We start from the raw sequence: 25,084 nt of genomic DNA, 5'->3' as shown, positions 1-25,084 counted from the left end.
ATGATATTTTTCTTTCCAAAATAACCTATTAGTTTCTATTAGTCTACTTACTGATGTTTATCAGTCATGATTAGACATAGAGAAGGCTTTAACACAGTCAGCTGAATCATAAGGAAAATACTGTGCACTACAGAAACACTTCACCATTGTAATGCTTTACATTACACTTAATGTGATTATTAAAACTAAGCATATTTAACACTGCACTAAATAGTCTTGCTTAACATATTAAATGTAATGTGCTGGTCTTTATCATCTGACCCTCTTAAAATGCAACTTTTCACAATTCACAACAAGGAAATGAAAAGTACTTATTTCACTTTTTTCTAATTTTAATTAAAACTTCTTAAAGTGAATTTTCTTTAATTTAGGATTTAAATTTGATACTTCAGGCAAAGGAATGTTTGGTTAAATTTCTGTTAAAATCGTTGTGTTGTACCTGGTTAAATATTTCTTTTTAGAGCAGTGATTTTTCAGCCTTCCCAATTATGCAACCCTTTAATACAGTTTCTCATGATGTTCAATAAAATTATTTTGTTGCTACTTTATAACTGTAATTTTACTACTGTTATGAATTGTATTGAAAATACCTGCTATGTAATCCTTGTTGAGGTTGAAAGTCACAGGTTCAGAATCACTTTTTTAGCAGAAAGCATTTTTGTTTATAAAATCATTTCAGTAGGCTAAGAAATGGAGAGGCAAAGAACTTATTTTTACTCTCCTGATTTTTATCATTCATTCAAGAAAACAGACAGTAGAAACATGAGTGACAACATCTACCTGAATTACCTGTGTATTTTTTGGGTTTTCATAGACTGTAAAAATGAACAAGTAATTGAGAGATTTCATAAAGAAAACCATCTTTAGAATACTCATTGCATGGCGTCATTAAAAAAATAACTCTTCAAAATGAGCATAGCATTTGGAAAGTTATTCTAATTAAACCAATAGTACCTTGGTTTTATATATTAGTAGAGAATTTTTTTAAATATGAAGCTATCCTGCAGACTTCCAATGTCTTTCACTGATTCTCCAGTCTATCACAGCATATGCATTCTGTTTACATTGTCTCTGTTCATCACTTCATGAATCAATTTAATGCTTTGCTCTACAATGGAATTGGGAATTTATATAATTTATTATTCCTTAAACTTTAGCAGCATGTCTTGAAAATGACTTAGTACTCTCAAATCTTAGAGGATATATAACAGATTTTTATATTAAGAAATCTTTTAAGACCATTCTAACATGCCATGAGCTTATAGAAGGAAGAAATTTTAAATTGCTACAGTTGTTTTTTAAAAATTTTGTTTTGATTTGATGCCTTTTTCTGGATGCTAATATGAATCTGGAAGAAAAGAAGCAAGAAGGAAGGAAGAAGGGTAGGAAGAGTGGAGGAAAGCAAGAAAGAAAAGAAGAAAAGGAGAGGGAGGGAAAAAGAAAATGACACAGAAATGAGTATTGGATTACAAATGTTATTAAAAAGACAAAATATTAAGCAAAGAAATATTCAAAGGAGATTAGTATTTTAGATTTTAATTTTATGTGTATGGCTGTTTTGCCTGCACAAATGTCTGATAGCCGCATGTGTACAGTATCCACAGATCCAGGTTACCTAACTACTCTGACAAACTATGAACTTGTAGAGTTACAGTATATCATAAGCAACCATGCAGATGGTAGGAATTGATTCAGATCCTCTAGAAGTGCAGCAAGTGTTTTAAAAATGCCAACCCAACCCAGTGGCTTGATATTTTACAAAGTGTTGTCAGGAGAGAAATGGTTAAGAAGATAATTGCAATAGCTAGTTTTCTTTGTCAACATAGTTGTGTTAGCAACCATCTAGTATTGAGGTGTACCTTGGAGTACTTGTGTGAGTCCTTTCTCACAAATAATTAGAGATATCTACCTATGTGTTGGGAACTTTATCCCATTTCGTGGGGTCAAAGACTGTACTAAAATGAAATAACAATATATTAAGCACCTGCATTTTCTTTCTTGTTCTTCCTCATGCACTGAGATATGAGCAGGACACATTGGATCTCCTGTTACCTTGCCTTCACCAACATGGTGGATGCTGTTCATCCCAAGGTCTTTCCTCTGTCCAGTCAGGAATTCGATCATAATGAGGAGAAAAGAATGAATACAATGATATATGAACTGATTCATGAAAAAAAGTCCAAGATAAGAGGTTTTTAATTTGTTTGTTTGTTTGATTTGTTTTCATATGCAATGGGGTTCAGCAATCTCTATGAATCTCATGTATGGGCATGATTAGAATATTTGAAGAGTAGGAAGTCAGGATGTAGAAGATCAGTTCTCTACTCAAGGTGGGAGTTGAAACAGGACTGTAGTTCTGTATTCAAAACAGTACCTCTCTACAGACATGTGATCAAGAATGCTGTCATGGAGAGAGAACACAAGTTTAGAAAGACCAGAAGCTTCTGGATGTTACACAGATTGATTTTCTTAACATTTTTTCCCATTGCTGTGGAAAATAAGAAAGACAAACAATATGTCCTGCAATAACCACCATAGGGCTTAAGGTTTAGTGAAATAATCACACACACACACACACACACACACACACACACACACATACACACACACTCCCACACACACACAGACACATGCACACACAAATTCATATAGTTTCATTGATATGCAGTATATGAAATATTGAGCTCCTCAAAATGGAGAGTGGAATATTTACCAGAGTCAGAGAAGAAAAATGTAGGATGGGGATCACTGATCATTGTGTGCCTATAATTACATGTGATTTTTCACTATGCTATTGAGCAACCCAGGTTCTATAGATAACACAGAAGCTACATATTTCAAAATGTTAGAAAAAAATAGTGTGAAGGTTTTCACCATAAACAATGAATTTTTGAGAGTCTGATACATTTAACATGACTTACACATTGTACATGTATATGCCCATGCATCTAGCAACATTGAGCTTTATTTCCAAACTTCAAAGGCAGAGACAAGAAGATCTCTGTGAGTTTGAGGCAACTTCCAGGTCAGAGTTATTCAGTGAGTCCTGTCTCAAAAAAAGAAAAAAAATATAATACACTTAAATAGGAAATGTTATTTATTAGTTAAAAAAGTTTAATGAAAATTTTTTAAAATTTCTTTTTTTAAAGAGTACATGTTGCCCTTTGTAAACGTTTTGTTAGAGAATACAAAAAAATGTAGAATGAAATTTCATTAAGACACAATGTCACAGCAAAGTCCCTCATCCTCTGTCTCTAACATCTTTCCAGGTCCTCTCAATGCATGGTATCTGAGCCTTAGGTATGGGAGTGTTTTGTAGAGACCGTACATTTGAAAAAGAATGGGAAAGGATATATGGAAGGGTTTGGAGGTAAGAGAGAGGTAATAATTATAGTATTTGTAATTAAAGTACATTCTCACAAACAACAATGAGAAAAGTGTAAATTAGAATTTTTTTAATAAAATGTTCTATCCAAAATGTAAATTATTTTACTTATGTTGTGAATTTATTATTTCAAAATATAAATCACGTGGTAATTGGCTTTTAAATAGATATTTATAGATTCTGTTTTTTTTTTAAGTTAATTCCTCCTTTGGTTGCCATTTTTGTGCTTTCTAGGTGCTTGATCATATAAGCAACAAGCAGCTTGTTTGCTGCATACTGTATTGATTAGTTTTTAGACACAAAATTCCCTAGGCCAAAGTTACCAAGAAACCAACTTAAAAAGTAGTGCAAAATCTACTAAGAGATAATGATCAATATTTTACAAAATACTGTAGAATATCATACTACCGAAAACACTATATGGGGTAATTATCTGTGGGCATTCAAATATATTAACAACAACAACAACAAAAAGAATGTCTGATTGAAGTGAATTTGCATATTTCTTAAGATTTTTTACTTATTAGTGATTCATTTTATATTATTTTCCCCAGACAATTAACAACAGTTTGTTTTAGGTTGCCTTTGTCTTTGTGTGTGTGTGTGCGTGTGTGTTTTCTTTGTGATTTGAGGATTTAAATTATTATCCATCATGCATTTTTCAGCGCCCTTCCAATGATTAATCTATTTTGGTATATTTTAACAGATGTTAAGTCAGACATTGAGTTTCTACCTTTTATATTTTTATTGAAGGAAATATTTGATAAAATTCTGTTACAAAAATGATGTGTATGTTTCATGAGACTTTGCATGTCTATGTAATCCCTACTTTGAATAATAAAGGAAACATCTTCAGTATTCCAATATATTTATGTTTTTACCTTCCCTTTCCTAATATTAGAAGTCAATGATTCCTCATGAATAACACCTATCATGACTTCTATAGGAATAGATTATTCAGTCTGTTGCAGTTTCACAGAAATAGTATAGCGTTTTTTAAAATTTTTCTATACAGGAATTCTCTTATTAAATTACATTTCTAAGATATCTTTAATTGTTCATTGTTTTAGTATATTCATTTAATTTTATCTTTTAGATAATGTTATAAATAGAGTAATATTTTCCCCTATTCTAATCTGATGAACCAATAGTTATTTTTTCAAATTTCTTCATTATAAAATTGCTTTAAGTATTTTTTTGTTTATGACTTTCAATGAACAAAGGTACTCATTTCTTTAAATAAAATTCCAGGAAACAATTGTTCTGTCAAAGAATATTTATTCATCTCTAAGTAATATCCATTCATACATTAATGTAGTTGTCTCAGTTTATAATTATCAAATAATGCAAGAAAATTCTACTTGATATATGTCTTCTCCAACATTTAATAATGCCTATCGTTGGGTAAATATTATAGCTATTTGAACAGATACATATTTCAGTTTATTTTCATCTATGGTTCTGTGATTTTTTGTGATGTACTTGCTTATGTTTGAGTTGGTTTTACCTTGCAAAGACTACCGCCTTTGCTAGTTTGGTCTGTTTTCATATATGATATCAAAGTTATTCTTTATATAGAATACAGGCATGAGTCTCTTGTTATACATTCTATTGCCCATATTTTGACTTACCTTTTATTCTGTACTGCTGCCTTTTGATGTACTACAAGATTTAATTTATTATAGCACTCATCATTGTTTTCTATTTCTATTATGGTAAGTGATATTTGTGCTTGTTAAAGAAATTTTTGCCTTGGTAGAAAATATGAAGTTAATTTCTCTGTTTTCTTTTGTTATGAAATTACTTTAATTTTAACGTTAGATATATAATCCATTTTAATTCATATTTATTAATTGAATATGAAGACTAAAATGTTTTTGACTTTTTAATCAGGGAATTTTTTTATTAATCACATTAATTTTAACAACCATACTTATTCTCTTGAATTATAGTGAGTTTTATTATTAACAGTCAATACAATAATCATGTTTGTATGAGTATATTTATGGACTAGCTTCTTGAATTTATGAATCTAACCTATGATGTAGGATTCTCCCACAAACCCTTTCGAGGAATCGCTGCAGTGAAAATCTTGGATGATTTCATTTATATCTGAAATAGAAATGTTTTGAAATAACAGAGGTAGAAAACAAAATAGTGAAGATAAGAACCTGGGGAATGAGACAAAACAATCAAAAGATACAGTGTTTCCACTGAACAGGAAGAATAAACTTTAGTGACCTGAATTTATACAAAAATAGTGAAAATAATAAAACTACATTGTATCACCCAATATTTGTAACTATATATTTTTCTTATTAATTTCTGTGACCCCAGGCCTTATTTAAATATTTTAGCAACTGTTATCCATTAAACCTTTGCAGTTGAAGCCTGGGTTGTATGTTTTTGTGGTGCTTATTTTGCTTTACTTGATCTGGTTGGTGCCAGCGGGGCTTTTAGTTCCTCATGCCTCAAAGGAGGAAGAGGTTTCCCCAGATGCAGCTGTCTGTCTGTGAGACGTGTGCACACTGAGTCAAAGAAATTTCCCTGGGATGCTCTCTCTGTATTTACCTTGACAGCTGGAAACTCTGGTACTTTTAGTGTGGGAGAAATAATTTTGCCCACTAACTCTGGATAGGATTCCCAGGTTATCACACATTCCTGGTTGTGCTGGGCAAAGGAGATATTTTTAGAACCCTTTAAACCTGAAACAGAGAAAGTTAAGTGGGGCAATCTTCCATTTTAATATGTGACATGCAATGCTGGACCTGCAGCACAGTTCTGTTACTGGACCTCTGTATGGGAAGACAAGCGTCAGCTGGAAGGGAACTTGTATCCAATATACTAGTTTTTCAAGCTCTTTCCCACCACCTGCTGTTTAATTTTTTCTCATAGTTATGTCTTATATTGTTTTCAGGTATTACAACTGTTCTTAATCTGAAAAAACAAAGAAATAAATCTGTTCCAACATACCTGAACCAGAGTCATGAAAACTCCCTTTTGTGATTACCATGAATTGCCTAATACTCAACCATGGACTCTACATCCCCCTTCAACCCTGCTCTAGAGCACGTTGTCAATTGATTGTGACTCAACTATGATGGAAAATTAATTCTACACAAAAATAATGGTTTTAAACATTTATAATATATTAAACATTTAAATAATGTAATTGGATTGTGTTGTCTGGTGTGGGAAGCAATCCTTTCTACCTTTAGAAGTTTAACTGAAAATTGTAATTATACTCCTTTGATAAAAATAAACTGTACTTACGGTGGGGGAGTGTCTGAACAGATAAAATGCTTGTTGAACAAGCATGAGGATTTAAGTTCAGATCCTTTGCACTCGCTTTCTGCAGTAACATATATTCTATCCTTCAGACTTGGTGGGTAGTAGTAAGCTAAAACAGCAAGCTCCCTCTTCCAGACAAATAACCTGTATCAGAAAATAAGATCGATATTAGAGGAGATACATGATGTCAGATTTTGGGCCTCTATATCCACTTTCACTGGTGTAAATATTCACACACCTATAGGTACATATACACAACCTTTTCCCCCCAAAATAATACATTACATTAACAGCTAACTTAGAAACATCACTGGTTTTATGTATCTGTAGCAAAAATTCATCAATATAGTCTGCACATAAAAAGATTAAGTATATTATTAGTGGTATTAGTATCTGTATTTTGATATTACATAATTGTTAAATCTTTTTCTTTCTTCCTTTTCTATAACTTCTCTCATTTATCTTTTTATTCTCTCAGGTTTAACATATTGTTTGCTTTTATATATAAGATACCTATGAACAACGCATAAAACGAGCTGCTCAGTCTGTATAGTGTCACCTATATGTATGAGATCTTAGCACTGATCAACTCTATTATTCTGTTATAAAGAAATTATCTTCTAGAAAATAATATTAATATGCTTCTGTGGCAATAAAACTATCCTCAGAAAGAACAAGTGTGGATTCTCTTATTTATGTGAAGAACTAAAATTTCTAATATGATCCCACCAATCATTGATGTGATCATCCATTGAGTGCCAGAATGACACTGCGCCTACTGAAGATGGCATTCTAGGCCACTTTTCCAACTTTTTGGTCTTTATATTAGGAATATAATATTATTTTCTTTTGTTTTAGTTGAAGAATTTCAAACACTTCATTTACAAGCCATGTTTTGTTCTTGGCTATCTTTAAACTATATTGGAGAATAAGGTAGTGTCCCTTTCTGAGGTCTGTCTTTCTTTGGCTTGTGAAGAGGACAAAGATCTAGAGTCTCTTTTAAGAATATCACAGTAGAGAACCCGTGGGAGAGATACCTTATCGCCTGGTCAGGTGGGCACTCCTGAGGCTGCAGAGCAGAAGAGACCACCAACACTGCCCACCCCTGCCCACATCCCTGGCCCAAGAGGAAACTGTATAAGGCCTCTGGGCTCCCGTGGGAGAGGGCCCAGGTGAGGCAGGAGCCCTGCCTGAGACACCGCCGGAACCTGAAGGAAACAGACCGGATAAACAGTTCTCTGCACCCAAATCCCGTGGGAGGGAGAGCTAAACCTTCAGAGAGGCAGACACGCCTGCGAAACCAGAAGAGACTGCTCTCTACACACATTGCTGATTCCAGAGGAAAACACCGGAGGCCATCTGGAACCCTGGTGCACGGAGGCTCCCAGAAGAGGCAGCGCAGATCTTCCCGGTTGCTGCCACCGCGGAGAGCCCGTGGGCAGCACCCCGCGAGCGAACTGAAACCTCGGGACCACAGGTAAGACCAACTTTTCTGCTTCGAGTGACCTGTATCCTGCAAAACTCTCAATTAACATAGATGGAGAAACCAAGATATTCCATGACAAAACCAAATTTACACAATATCTTTCTACAAATCCAGCACTACAAAGGATAATAAATGGTAAAGCCCAACATAAGGAGGCAAGCTATACCCAAGAAGAGGCAAGAATCTAATCGTCTTGGCAACAAAACAAAGAAAAGAAAAGCACACAAACACAACCTCACATCCAAATATGAATATAACAGGAAGCAATAATCACTATTCCTTAATATCTCTCAACATCAATGGCCTCAACTCCCAATAAAAAGACATAGATTAACAAACTGGATACATAACGAGGACCCTGCATTCTGCTGCCTACAGGAAACACACCTCAGAGACAAAGACAGACACTACCTCAGAGTGAAAGGCTGGGAAACAACTTTCCAAGCAAATGGTCAGAAGAAGCAAGCTGGAGTAGCCATTCTAATATCAAATAAAATCAATTTCAACTAAAATTCATCAAAAAGATAAGGAAGGACACTTTATATTCATCAAAGGAAAAATCCACCAAGATGAACTCTCAATCCTAAAATATCTATGCCCCAAATACAAGGGCACCTACATATGTAAAAGAAACCTTACTAAAGCTCAAAACACACATTGCACCTCACACAATAATAGTAGGAGATTTCAACACCCCACTCTCATCAATGGACAGATCATGGAAACAGAAATTAAACAGAGATTAGACAGACTAAGAGAAGTCATGAGCCAAATGGACTTAACGGATATTTATAGAACGTTCTACCCTAAACAAAAGGATATACCTTCTTCTCAGCTCCTCATGGTACTTTTCTCCAAAATTGACCACATAATTGGTCAAAAAACAGGCCTCAACAGATACAGAAAGATAGAAATAATCCCATGCGTGCTATCGGACCACCACAGCCTAAAGCTGGTCTTCAATAACAATAAGGGAAGAATGCCCACATATACGTGGAAACTGAACAATGCTCTACTCAATGATAACCTGGTCAAGGAAGAAATAAAGAAAGAAATTAAAAACTTTTTAGAATTTAATGAAAATGAAGGTACAACATACCCAAACTTATGGGACACAATGAAAGCTGTGCTAAGAGGAAAACTCATAGCGCTGAGTGCCTGCAGAAAGAAACAGGAAAGAGCATATGTCAGCAGCTTGACAGCACACCTAAAAGCTCTAGAACAAAAAGAAGCAAATACACCCAGGAGGAGTAGAAGGCAGGAAATAATCAAACTCAGAGCTGAAATCAACCAAGTAGAAACAAAAAGGACCATAGAAAGAATCAACAGAACCAAAAGTTGGTTCTTTGAGAAAATCAACAAGATAGATAAACCCTAGCCAGACTAACGAGAGGACACAGAGAGTGTGTCCAAATTAACAAAATCAGAAATGAAAAGGGAGACATAACTACAGATTCAGAGGAAATTCAAAAATCATCAGATCTTACTATAAAAGCCTATATTCAACAAAACTTGAAAATCTACAGGAAATGGACAATTTCTAGACAGATACCAGGTACCGAAGTTAAATCAGGAACAGATAAACCAGTTAAACAACCCCATAACTCCTAAGGAAATAGAAGCAGTCATTAAAGGCCTCCCCCAACCAAAAAGAGCCCAGGTCCAGACGGGTTTAGTGCAGAATTCTATCAGACCTTCACAGAAGACCTCATACCAATATTATCCAAACTATTCCACAAAATTGAAACAGATGGAGCACTACCGAATTCCTTCTATGAAGCCACAATTACTCTTATACCTAAACCACACAAAGACCCAACAAAGAAAGAGAACTTCAGACCAATTTCCTTATGAACATTGGCGCAAAAAATACTCAACAAAATTCTGGCAAACCGAATCCAAGAGCACATCAAAACAATCATCCACCATGATCAACAGGCTTCATCCCAGGCATGCAGGGATGGTTTAATATCTGGAAAACCATCAACGTGATCCATTATATAAACAAACTGAAAGAACAAAACCACATGATCATTTCATTAGATGCTGAGAAACATTTGACAAAATTCAACACCCCTTCATGATAAAAAGTCCTGGAAAGAATAGGAATACAAGGCCCATACCTAAACATAGTAAAAGCCATATACAGCAAACCAGTTGCTAACATTAAACTAAATGGAGAGAAACTTGAAGCAATCCCACTAAAATCAGGGACTAGACAAGGCTGCCCACTCTCTCCCTACTTATTCAATATAGTTCTTGAAGTTCTAGCCAGAGCAATCAGACAACAAAAGGAGATCAAGGGGATACAGATCGGAAAAGAAGAAGTCAAAATATCACTATTTGCAGATGATATGATAGTATATTTAAGTGACGCCAAAAGTTCCACCAGAGAACTACTAAAGCTGATAAACAACTTCAGCAAAGTGGCTGGGTATAAAATTAACTCAAATAAATCAGTAGCCTTCCTCTACACAAAAGAGAAACAAGCCGAGAAAGAAATTAGGGAAACGACACCCTTCATAATAGACCCAAATAATATAAAATACCTCGGTGTGACTTTAACCAAGCAAGTAAAAGATCTGTACAATAAGAACTTCAAGACACTGAAGAAAGAAATTGAAGAAGACCTCAGAAGGTGGAAAGATCTCCCATGCTCATGGATTGGCAGGATTAATATAGTAAAAATGGCCATTTTACAAAAAAGCGATCTACAGATTCAATGCAATCCCCATCAAAATACCAATCCAATTCTTCAAAGAGTTAGACAGAACAATTTGCAAATTCATCTGGAATAACAAAAACCCAGGATAGCTAAAACTATCCTCAACAATAAAAAGGACTTCAGGGGGAATCACTATCCCTGAACTCAAGCAGTATTACAGAGCAATAGTGATAAAAAACTGCATGGTATTGGTACAGAGACAGACAGATAGACCAATGGAACAGAATTGAAGACCCAGAAATGAACCCACACACCTATGGTCACTTGATTTTTGACAAAGGAGCCAAATCCATCCAATGGAAAAAAGATAGCATTTTCAGCAAATGGTGCTGGTTCAACTGGAGGTCAACATGTAGAAGAATGCAGATCGATCCATGCTTATCACCCTGTACAAAGCTTAAGTCCAAGTGGATCAAGGACCTCCACATCAAACCAGACACACTCAAACTAATAGAAGAAAAACTAGGGAAGCATCTGGAACACATGGGCACTGGAAAAAATTTCCTGAACAAAACACCAATGGCTTATGCTCTAAGATCAAGAATCGACAAATGGGATCTCATAAAACTGCAAAGCTTCTGTAAGGCAAAGGACACTGTGGTTAGGACAAAACGGCAACCAACAGATTGGGAAAAGATCTTTACCAATCCTACAACAGATAGAGGCCTTATATCCAAAATATACAAAGAACTCAAAAGTTAGACCGTGAGGGGAGAAAATAACCCTATTAAAAATGGGGTTCAGAGCTAAACAAAGAATTCACAGCTGAGGAATGCGAATGGCTGAGAAACACCTAAAAAAAGAAATGTTCAACATCCTTAGTCATCAGGGAAATGCAAATTGAAACAACCCTGAGATTCCACTTCACACTGGTCAGAATGGCTAAGATCAAAAACTCAGGTGACAGCAAATGCTGGTGAGGATGTGGAGAAAGAGGAACACTCCTCCATTGTTGGTGGGATTGCAGACTGGTACAACCATTCTGGAAATCAGTCTGGAGGTTCCTCAGAAAATTGGACATTAAACTGCCTGAGGATCCAGCTATCCCTCTCTTGGGCATATACCCAAAAGATGCCCCAACATATAAAAAAGACACGTGCTCCACTATGTTCATCGCAGCCTTATTTATAATAGCCAGAAGCTGGAAAGAACCCAGATGCCCTTCAACAGAGGAATGGATACAGAAAATGTGGTATATCTACAAAATGGAATATTACTCAGCTATCAAAAACAACGAGTTTATGAAATTTGTAGGCAAATGGTTGGAACTGGAAAATATCATCCTGAGTGAGCTAACCCAATCACAGAAAGACATACATGGTATGCACTCATTGATAAGTGGCTATTAGCCCAAATGCCTGAATTACCCTAGATGTCTAGAACAAATGAAACTCAAGACGGAGGATCAAAATGTGAATGCTTCACTCCTTCTTTAAAAGGGGAACAAGAATACCCTTGGCAGGGAAGAGAGAGGCAAAGATTAAAACAGAGACTGAAGGAACATCCATTCAGAGCCTGCCCCACATGTGGCCCATATATATACAGCCACCCAATTAGACAAGATGGATGAAGCAAAGAAGTGCAGAAGTGTAGATCGCTCCTGAGAGACACAGCCAGAACACAGCAAATACAGAGGCGAATGTCAGCAGCAAACCTCTGAAGTGAGAATAGGACCCCCGTTGAAGGAATCAGAGAAAGAACTGGAAGAGCTTGAAGGGGCTCGAGACCCTATATGTACAACAATGCCAAGCCACCAGAGCTTCCAGGGACTAAGCCACTACCTAAAGACTATACATGGACTGACCCTGGACTCTGACCTCATAGGTAGCAATGAATATCCTAGTAAGAGCACCAGTGGAAGGGGAAGCCCTGGGTCCTGCTAATACTGAACCCCCAGTGAACTAGACTGTTGGGGGGTGGCAATGGGGGAGGGTCGGGAGGGAACACCCATAAGGAAGGGAGGGGGGGGGATGTTTGCCCAGAAACCGGGAAAGGGAATAATACTCGAAATGTATATAAGAAATATTCAAGTTAATAAAAAAAAAAAACTCAAAAAAAAAAAAAAAGAATATCACAGTATTCTTCCCACATCACATACTCTAATTCTTATCCCCGAAGTTCTTTTTCCCTTTAGAGATCAGCTGATTCCCTGGATGGGATAAGGTGATGACATCAGCATTTCTGCCTTCAGCCTCTGTGAGCTCTGTAAGAAAAAATGAGCAAAGTGCCTGGCTACTTTCCTAGAGAGAAGTGAAATAGAGAATATTTCAAGTTATTGCATCTCTGTGTCTTTCTGCTAGAGTGGCTAGAACATTAGATACAAATCCAATGCTTGACTCAGATAATAAATATTGCAAAAGGTTGAGGTATAGGTAAAAAATAATTCTTGACCTGGATAGAGTCTGAGGCAGTGCAGCAGAAGAAATGCGAATTGAAAGAATCTGTTTAACACATGACTGATGATAGGTACATTGCCTGTTGGCAATGCAACCAATGTCTTCAAACTTAATGAGGACAACAGAGTAAAAGTAAATTCTTTTTCTTATTTATAAGCCAAAAAATTGTGATTTGTAATTTATAAGTCATGTAGGCAGTAATGAAGACAGACAGTACAAAGTAATGGCAAATTACTTATAACAATAACCGTGTTGGTAAATATAAAAAGAAGATGGAATGAGATGACCTTTGTTCCCTCCACATTGGTCAATGTCACTGTTACACTCTAGGTATTGCCAGAAACCAGATTAGATATTTACTTTCATGTTACAAATGCCATTGATGACATTCATAATAATAAACCTATTTCTTGGATAGCAAGAAAGAGACAAAGATCACAGATGAAAAAAGAGTACATGTTGCCCTTTGCAAAACATCAGCAGGTACAGAATTCTGTAAATGCTGTAGGTTTGGACAAGTTGTGAATGATGAGAGACATCAAGGAAAAGTAAATATACCTGTTTAAATGTCAATTTAAAAATACAAGGCACTATTGAACTTATATTAGCTAAGCATTAAAGTATATTCTTTTATTCCTATAATATCCAAAGTAAAGATTTTTATATTACAAACAGAATGTGTTGAGATGTATGATTGCGTACACCAGTTAGTTATATTCCTTGGTCTGCATATGCACAGTAGTCTAAAACAGTTTCCTGTGCAGACAAAATCAATGTACAACTAATCAGATGCCGTTAAAGAAATATGTCTATAGTGATAAATTCTATATTAAATATGATGTTAGATTTTTCATTTTCTGGAGTAATTCACCTTTTCCTAAGCCAGACATGAGAAATTCTTTACCTCCTGTGTAAATGTCATACCACCACAGGCATTTTTATTTTCCAACATTTGCTTGGTACAGAAACACTAACTTTGTTTGTTGGAAAATTTGCTGTATTCTGTGTAGTGAATGTTCCATGGTTTCCCAGGGAAAACAGATGCATGTTTTGCAGTCCCGCCATTCAACCACTTACTACTTAAAACCATGAAGACATTTTTTAAAAAATTAAGTCCTTGTTTGTTCAACTACTGGTTTCTAGTAAAAATAATATACCATCTATGGGTTTATATAAATAGTAGATATATAACTGTTATACGTACTGTAAAAATGATGGTGAAGCAAGGACAAAGAATATACTGGGGAAAAAGGGGGGAGGAGAGGGGAAGTTTCTTAACTCAGATGTGTATAATTCAGGAGTCCTTGGAGCTAGACACACAAAACTTATACTGCATTTGATTCTCTGGTCCTTGTCTCAAGAAAGAAATTCACTGGCTACAAGAAGTATGAGCTGCAAAAGAAATTTCTACAGAGAGAAAGCTCAGAGAAAATATATTTAAAGATTAGAGAAAGAAAGCAGAGCCAGGGCTGGCAAAATGCTCTGTGGGTAAAGATGCTGCTTCTAGCCGTGACAACTTGAGTTTCATTCTACGGACCCACACTGTGGAGAAAGAGAACTCTCTAAGTTCTGTTATGATCTTTTAGATCATCCCTTGAGACGGGGAGAGAGAGAGAGAGAGAGAGAGAGAGAGAGAGAGAGAGAGAGAGAGAGAGAGAGAGAGAGAGAGAGAGAGATGGATGGATGGAGGGAGGGAGGAGGAGAGAGACCATTCATTTCGTGTTTTCCATATGACTTACCCTGAGAGTATGGTTGACATACCAGTTAAGTGACACAATGGGAGAAAATTGGTTTTTGCTCTCCCAGTAGTTATCTATTGCAAATAGCTTCTTGGTTAGGGGTAGCATCTTGTATTCACTTCTAGTTCTCTATCCTCGAATTCCATCTGGCTTGAACCTAAGCAGTCCTTGTAGATGCTGTCAACGTTTCCTTGAGCTATGTGCATCCATCCTGTTGTTTCTGGAAGATTCTGCAATCTTGTAGTCATCTACCACCTCTGGCTTTTACATACTTTCTACTCCCTCTAGTGCATATATTCTAAGCCTTGAGGTGAAGGCTTTGATAAAGGCATCCCATTGTGGCACCAGGAAGCATTTGTAAACCCCAAAAAAAACAACCAGAAGCCAATCCAATGCCATCTCACTAGGGTCTTTATTCACAAGCTTGCAGTTGGGCTGAACTCACCACCAACCAGCAGAACAGTTTTGGGGAAGAAGCCTTTGTTTGGACAAGGAAATGGCAAGCAAAGGGTGAGTGTTTCTAGCCTGGTGAGCCTCTAATTAGGGAGTTACTGTGGCCTTTAACATAATTGGCTGTCTTAGGAGATAAATCATAAACTTAATTTCTGTTTTCCTCCTGATTGGTGGTGGTTAGGAAGCAAAGTGTCAGGGGCAGGCTGATAACCTAGAGGTGCAGATTTGTTGGGGAATTACCTGGAATCTGGTGCTAAACACAAGTCTTTTTGTGGGGTGGGGTAGCTGGAAACTGGTGCTAGGTATGGGCCTGTTAGTATACTTGAGTTCAATCTTCAGTCATGTTCTCTAAGATGGAGTCTGAATCCCAAAAATTTGGTCCCCTCACCCTCTAGGACTGAGGTCTCCAAAATCTCTCACTCTCCACATTGTTTAGTTGTGGAATTCTCTCTTAATGGTTCTTTGGTTCTTATGTTTCCATGACCAATTTGTACTTGGACTATGGTAGGAAACTGACACCATAGTTATCAATATATAGCAGTTTTTCTTGATTACCTCCTATATCCCTATTTACAGGTCTGTGTAGGCTTGTCTTTTCTGGACAAGGTAAAAGCATTTTTAGAAGCTACCAGAGACTGTTGAAACTCTCCCCAGGTATATTGCTCAGGGTGCTTTTTGGAAGCCATCTAACCAGAGACTGCTGAAACTGCCCTTGCCTTCTTAGAGTCCCATCCTTCATCTTATCTGGTCAACTTAAATATCTCAAATCCAGATACAATCCCTCTTATTTGTCTCCTTCTTCATTCCCAACCTTGATGTTTGAACTCTACTGTTCCTTTTGCCCCATTGTCTGTTCTCATTGCCATTTTAAGAAGGGAGAGATTGTGTTTTATGATTTGTTACTGTAGTAGAAATTCCAGTAATGTCCCAATGCTGCAGGTATCTTTATCTTTTTATCCTAGCTCTTTACATTGAATATAGATGCTGTTCTCTTGGACTCTGGGTAATGTTACTAAAATGTGTTATGTCTGGTGACCAATCATGCTACTGCTCAAAGTATGTTAGGTAGTTTCTGCTTAAAGTTATCAGAAACTAACCAACCAGAAAATACTATTGACAGAATCAATGTAAACAGCTATTATGAGGTACAAGCAAGTTATGATTAGAAATATAAATTAATATTTTGTTCTCGAATAATATTTTCTCCAATGTTATATCGTGGCAAATTTAGGAGTGATTGCATTCTGGGTTGTACATTAAGATAATATCAGAAAAACTTAATAATGCCTGATTCCTATAGCAATCATTCTAACACTTCTTCTGGCCTCTACAGGTACTAATCATGCATGTGATGGACATATACAAATGCAAGCAAATTTCACATAATTAAAATTCTTTAAAAATCTGAGAATATGATATAAACTGTGGCACTAGAGACCTCAAGCAGTACAGATAATTCAGCACACAAGTTTGTGTGATAGTTACCCTTAAAACAGCATTAGTCTTTGGATCTATTTATTACACAAAGCATAATTATAATAACAAATATATATATATATATATATATATATCAGCAGTGAAATTCAATTACAATTCCCAAATGTGATTATGTCCTCTATATGAGGTGACCTTCATGTTCAGTTACTTAATGAATGGACTGTGCAGTTTTTCTATCAAATATTTCAACTCCATCCATACCAAAGTTGTCAATCAATTCCCAAAACAGATATTTACACTTTGTCCTGGGGGTACTGGTATTCTTAATGTAGAGTCAGATTTTGCAGTTTGAACAACCAACCACAATAGTAACAAATGGAAAGTCTAATAAAAGTGAGAAAAAAACATGAAAAAAAGAAAAATAGAATCCAAGAAATTACTAAAAAGCTAGACCTGAACAGGAATTATGAAGACAAGACTTGGACTGGAGAGGTGGCTTGAGTGTTGATTCTTATCCTCTTGCATACTTATCATGTATTGTCTTTTAAATTTTTATTGTAATAATAAGTGTGCAGAATATCATTTTAGTTTGAATTTGTAGGCATCTGGTGATTATTAAAATATATTTTTTTATTAACTTGAGTATTTCTTATTTACATTTCGAGTGATATTTTTATGCATTTAATAAAAAGAGTATTTAAGAACACTCATTGCCCTTGCAAAGGATGATTTTTGAATCCCAGAACCCGAGTGATTCACAGCCATCTGAAACTCCAGGTCCAAGGGATCTGATGCCTTCTTTTGAACATTACATGACTGCTGTTGGTATCAAGTATGGGCATACTGTACATACATACATCTGTGCAAAACGTTCACAGATAAGATAAAATGATGAAAACTTTAAAATAAAAGGTGAGAAGAAAAATAGTATATTCTTTATTATAATTAGTATCAAGCTAAACTAAAATAATAAGGCAGGGACCTGAGTTCAATAACATATTATACAACACACAGCTACAACAATAAGAGATGCTTCAAGATAAAAGTGTAGCATTTTTGTGTTTGGATTAAATTCTATTTTAACTACTTAGAGAATTTGCTTCTTATATATATTCCTCAGGTGTCGTATGTGTTACCACGCATCCTGTGCATTCCATTTTACTGATCTTTGAGTGAGACTAGCTAGTTAATAAGACCTTGGAAACTTCTCCCTAATATACCTTTACTCATCTGATGTTTTAAGTGATTGCTGGCATAGGAAAATTCACAGTTGCTGATTTTATAAAAATTAGAAGCATAACCTTGAGCAGACCGATTACCTTGCATGAGCCTTGGCTGTAGTTTTGAGGATGTTTCTGTCTTCCACACAGTTAAATCTCAGGACATACATGACAGACAGCTCTGGTCTTTTCTCTAAAGGATTTGAAGGCAGTGATATTTCTAAAAAGAAAATCAGTTTAATAAAGCACAAAAGAAACTAACACATTCTAAATTATATTAGAACCATTTATTACACAAGGCCCCTGGGATGAAAACCAACTTAATAAATTTTTAGAGTCAAGTGTTATTTAAATACCAACAATTTTTATAAAATGCATAAGGTACAATCAGTGATTAGCACACAAATTAAATAATTATCAAAGGAGAAAATTATCACCATATTGATAATTAGAGACAGCATTTATTGGGCTCAACAAATAGGAAGTTTAAATTAATTATAGTAAACATGATTGAAAAACAGTTTTATAAGGAAATGAGAATTTTCAAAAGGGTTATGGAAAAAATTAAATACTCATATGTATGTAGTGTACAATTGATAAAAAATGTTTTCTGGCATTTAAATTCTAAAACAGTGGCAAAATTATATTAAAAGAATTAAAATAAATGTAAAATAATCAGCAATCTTTACATTTAAAGTACTAAAGTTTTTTTGAGAAGAAAATGAAAGACTCAGGTACTATTAAAGGGGAAATGGTGAAAAGAGGAGATAAGTTCTTTAACTAGAAAAGTGGAGAAAGTGTGATAAGGATGGATAAATAGGGGGAGGGCTAAATAAGATTAAGTATAATATATATATATATAATTATATACATAATTGTATATATGATATATAATGAAAAACACATATTTAATACAACACCCATACATTAACATGTATGTATCTAATAATAGTCAATGTAAATGAAGGCCATAAATACATAGAGAGCAATGAGAGGTATATTAGAGAATTTGTTTGTTTTTTGTTTTTTTTTTTTCTTTTTTCCGGGGCTGGGGACCGAACCCAGGACCTTGCGCTTCCTAGGTAAGCGCTCTACCACTGAGCCAAATCCCCAACCCTAGAGAATTTGTAGTGTAGGGAACATAGGAGAAGTAATGTAACTATGTTACAATTTCAAAAAAATAAAATAAATAATTAACATTTTAAAATTAATACAAAAGCAGAATGGCTCCCCTGTCATAACCTCTTTTACCAGAGTGGATTGCTTGAGTGGACCTGCCTTTGATGCAATGGCTTCATTTGTATGGGCAGTGTTCCAGCAGAGTAATGGGGAGAAAGAAGAAAGTATCTTCACTACCAGTGTAGTGCTTGGGGACCCTTTAGTGTCTTCCTTACAATTCCAGGCTGAATGAACTGAACTTTTGAGCAACAATAAACCCTTTCTTTCTTAAGTCATCTTTTGATGGGCATTTTGGTCACAGAAATAAAAGTTATGTGCAACGAATCTACTTAATTAAATGCTTTATTTTTTAAAATTTTTGCTTTGGCCACGGTATCTCGTCACAGCAATGGTACATTGACTAAGATAGAAGTTGGAATCAAAAGTGGGGTGTTGCTGATGTGGGCCTAACAGCACATTCCTATTTGTTGAATAAATATGTCAGACTTGGGACTTTGGATAAAAAAGTGGTTGGAGGCTTTAGGTAAAGCATAATGGTCAATGCTGGTTGGAGCATGGAAGACAGTGCTGAAGGTGATCTGAACTTGGGTATCAAGCTGAAGATGTTTTAGAGGGGAAGAATATTAACAAGTGGCAAATCGACCATTTTGCTATAATTTTGCAAGGAATGTGGCTGCTTTATAGTTCCTGCCATAAAATTCTTCCTAGAGCAAAATAAAAGAGTTCTGGATGAAAAGATTAGCATAAGAGATTTCAAGACAGTGTAGTATTTACTATATCATATGGTTGTTTGTAATCAGTCCTATACAGACCTATAATGAAGAGGAACAAGCTAGACAAAATGTACAGTATGTGGGAAAACGGAGTATCCAGAAGTGCAATAGAGCTAAGTGAATTATTTAAGGAGATAGAACGTTTACTGAAAGTCTGATGATAGATGGAATAAAGAGAGTAGTAATGTTGACTTGATGTGGTGGGGCTGGGGAATTGTGGGTGGTGTGTGTTGTAGTTAGGAGGGTAAAATTGGGGAAGTCTTCATGAGGGGGTTTTGAGAGGAGGGGGGTCATATTGGTATGTAAAGTGAATAAATAAATCATTTTTAAAAAAATAAAAGAAAAGAAAGTATGGTCTTCAGGGCAAAACCCCACCCTGCTAAGAGATTAAAGAAAAGATTAAACAGGGAAGGGAACTGTCAGCAACGGAAAGCTGACGCACATGTAATTTTACAATGGGCCAAGTCTAGCCCCATCAAGAGGGAGAACTTGGCAGCTTTGGCTTCATTGTTCTGGATTTTAACTGAAGAATACAATCAAGTGTTTCTGAGATCTCCCTCTAAGGCTAAGGAGAACTTCTGAGGCCACCTGTGTCTCAGAAGTGTCTCTGAATGGAGACTCAGAGAGGCTATTGCATGTAGCTGCAAAGGTGAAATCTCGATTTTGTTTGAGATTCCAAGATGTTAGAGTTGGCAGAATTGTGGCAAACCTAACAAGAACTGGTAACGGTGTATGAAACTAGCCTAAAAGAAGTATGTTGCAATCAATAAAGCGAAAAGTTGTTGAAGTGTTGAAGAACATATTTTATCAGACATGGAGATCCAGACTTCGGAGTTTGCCCTACTGTGTTTGGATCTTTCTTTGGTGCATATCAGTCACACCTTAACCCCACCTTCTGAAAAGTCTAAGTGCAAAGTAGTCTATGGCACCAAAGTAAAGCCTCAAAATAGAAATCAAATAAATAACCACCAAGCATATATCTATGTATGCAAGCTTGATAGTAATCAAGAGTTTTAAATTAATGCAACCTGATAAGGTACTTTTCGTCTATTGATTTAAAAAGGATAAAGAATGAATGATAATTTCTCTTTTAGTAAGTGTGTGAAAGAGGTTCTCATTTATCTCTAAGGGCAATGCCAATTGGCAGAACTACAGAAAAGTGTGTCTCTAATATCTTATAATATCTCTACTCTTGTTTATTTTACAACATACACATAAAATGGATTTATTCACACTCTTTCATATGCAAACCTGATAATAACAGAAATTCTTGTGATGGTGATGTATGAATTTATCCACCGCATTTGAGAGTCAGTGACGGAGTCTCTGAAATGAGACTATAGATCTCTGGCCTAGGTAGTAAATTCTAGGAAAGTCAGGGATATGTAGAGGAAACCCTGTCTCAACAACAACAAAAAATGTACTCATATGTAACAAAATAAAATAGAATGGTTTCTCATGATGATTAAGGGAAAACAAACAGGACCTGGGATTAAAAAATATGGAAGAAACTTTGCAACACTCAACTCAGTAATGAGCCTCATTTACACAGGCCTGATTAGCTGAACCTTTTTAGAAGACTCTAAAAACAACTAAATACTCCAAGAGCAAACATGCAAAGCGATGGCTTTGGAAGGACTGTGGTGTCCAACAATTTATGCGAATGAACACTTTAAATATACTTAATATCATTACCAATCCTGTTCTTCGTTTGCTCTTTGGTCTGTTATGTACTGTTTCACACTAATGTTTGAAAAGTTACACTGCTGTGAGGGAAATAAGAGAATGTTGTAGGATTAGTGATTTTCCCCTTTCTTAGAGGGTGTGTTTCTTGGAGTCCCATTTAGATGAACAACACAATTTACAAACATCACATTGGCTTGAGGTTGATTGTTGTATATTCTGCATTCCTTCTCAGGGGGCGCAAAATTTCAGGCTAGAAGTTTCCTCCTTTGATTTGTTTTACTTGGTTTGTTAATGAGATACAGGGTCTCCCTTCCTTTTACCATGGAGCATAATTCTGTTATCAGCACAAACACATTCTGCCCAAGGTGATTTCTCCAATGGCTTTAATCCCCCCTCCCTTGTAATCCACAAAATAAAGAGCCATCCAAATGAAGGAATAAGTAATCATGTGGCCTGCAAGGGACTTTCACTTTAGATTACAGATATTCTAACATGCTGTAAAAAGCTTGATAAAAAAATTAACAAGGATGTTTAATTAAATGTTTGCAGAAAGTTGACACAATTCTATTGGGAGGCCTTCCTAATAATCCATGCACATAGAATGATTTGCTTATAAGGATAAATCAATCAAAAGCTCTGGAACAAAAAAAAAACAGTTAAAAATATCAAACTCTGGTTGGCAACCTCAGAATTAGTTAATGTCTTACTTGGGTATCCTCTTTTAACTTTGCTTTCAACTGTGTTCCTAGAAGTACAGAAATATAAAATTCTCAGTTGGAATTTTAGTGGAGACTCCACTACATACATATAACTTTATTCTTGTTTAATTGGAAGATTTTGCATTTCTATGAAAACCTCTCTCTCCCTCTTCCTCTCTCTCTCCTTCTCTCTCTCCCTCTCCTCCTTTCTCTCTCCTTCTCTCTCTCCCTCTCCCTCTCTTCCTCTTTCTCTCCCTTTCTCTCTCTCTTTCACACACCCACATGCATACATGCAAAAAGACAAAGCATGTCACATCAAAAACTTATTAGTTTTTCCAAATGATAAACAGAAATGATTGTCTGTTTTGAGGCAAACTTGGTATTTGTGCAAATAAACTGATAGTTTTATATTTACATATTTTTACACTTCCTATCTCATTTGGAACAATTTTATGTCACCAGGATCAAACTTTCATTTAATGATAAATCTAGATTGTTATTGTAATATCAGAAGCAGATTCACCTGCTTAGTCATCCGAGTAGCAGCCAATCAGTTTGGATTAAAATTATTGAAATAAAAAAAAATACTACTGAGGCCTGTTTTCTATTCCTTAAAATTATGTGAAGAAAATAAAGAGGATCTCTTCATGCATTTTTATTCAGCACAGTCTTAGTTGTCTTTTTCTGAGAACAGACATCTGCCTGCCCTTTCCAGTTCTTCTTCCACCCTTGGATTATTGATTCATGAGATTAGGGAGAATGGTTGCTGTTCCTGTTTATTACTCACAGCATCCTGGGAAATATTCTTTGGTAACTGTTCAGTACATAGAATTTAACTTCACCCCATATAAAAATATGGGAAGTCTGACTAAGACATTTAGATTATTTGTATGAAAATTCTTTTATCCAAAGCATGACTTTTAAATCTAAATTAACTTCATTTATCCTAGATATAGAATGAGATCTTCTAGAGTAAACTGAACTTGCATGCCCATGTATTTTACTACTTGCTTTCATGCTTTCAAAAGAAACTGGATTCCTAAAGAAAAAACTAAGCCAAACGAAAACAAAAAACATATCCAGTAAGGAAACCCCAAACTTTTTCATGCATCTCTGACTCCCGCTGATGTTTCTACCATTATATTTAGGAATGAATGCAAGAGAATTACATGAAAAACAATGAACATAGAATTAGTCTACTCAAACCTGTAATTGTAATTAAAAAGTCATTGTAATGCCTTTAAAAGCACTATAGTTTTGGTTATAGTTATTTATTTGTGTGTGTACATGTGTGTGTATGTATGTGTGAATCCTTGCCTGCCTGCATATGCACAACTGTACATGTACATGCATTCCAAACACACATGTGGAGGTAAAAGTAGAACATGCAGGAGTTGCTTCTCTGCTTTCCCCATGTGCCTTCTAGTTATTGAACTCAGGTCCTCAGCTTTTGTGGCAATTTCTAGCTCACTATACAGTCTTTTTTTCTTTGAATTTTAGGTTTCATTGTATATTTACTTTCTGATTTTTGGGTCAGTGCGGTAGTTCATAGTTTGACCTGGCTTCAGTTCATTATGCAGTCTAGGCTGACCTCGAACACCTGTCTCTTAATACTGCTCTTTCAGTCTTCTGTGATCTAAGATTGTAGACTGAGCCACCATGCCTTGATACCTCACATGTCTTGTGCATCATTTGCATCTCTTTGATCTTGAACTTTCAGGATCAAAATTGATGTACTAAGCGTATCTTACACAGACAGAAAAAAAAAAACAAAGGAAGTTCAATTATTTTTTGAGACAGAATTTCCTACAGGCCATCAAATTCTAGCATCAAATTCACTGACAATGAAGCCAAGAATGAAAGTGAACTTAAAATCTCCTGTCCTGCTCTTCTGGAAGCCTGGGATCAAAGTGTATGTTGATACCATGCCTAGTTAATTCAGGGCCCTCAAGCAAACCCAGGGCTCAGTTCATGCTAATTAAGCACTCATTCGCCTGAACTATATTCCCAACATATTTGAATTTTCCATTTTTTTCTGACAAAAGAAATTATTATTTCTACATAAAGTGTTAAATATTATTATACAATTAAGAGTATGTTTTTTAATTCACCAAGAGAATGTCTCAATTCTTAACATCTATGCCCCAAATGCAAGGGCACCCACATTCATAGAAAAAGCTTAAAACACACATTGAATCTCACACAATAATAGTGGGAGATTTGAACATCTTACTCTCACTAATGGACAGGTCACTGAAACAGAAACTAATCAGAGACACAGTGAAAGTAATACAGGTTATGAACCAAATGGATTTAAAATATCTACAGAACATTCCACCGTAAAACAAAAAGATATACTTTCTTCTCAGCATCTTATGGTACCTTCTCCAAATCTAACCATATAATCAGTCACAAAACAAGCCTCAATTTATACAATAAGATTGAAATAATCCTATGCATTCTATCAGATCACCATGGACTAAGCCTGGTCTTAAATAATAACAAAAACACAGAAAACCCACATGATCATTGAAACTGAACAATTCTTACTCAATGATAACCTAGTCAGGGAAGTAATCAAAAGAAAAAAAGACTTCCCGGAATTCAATGAAAATG

The sequence above is a fragment of the Rattus rattus genome, chromosome 4, assembly GCF_011064425.1.
Source record: "Rattus rattus isolate New Zealand chromosome 4, Rrattus_CSIRO_v1, whole genome shotgun sequence".
Lineage (NCBI taxonomy): Eukaryota > Metazoa > Chordata > Mammalia > Rodentia > Muridae > Rattus > Rattus rattus.
The sequence above is the reverse complement of the archived record's forward strand: the minus strand, read 5'-3'. Positions refer to the sequence as shown.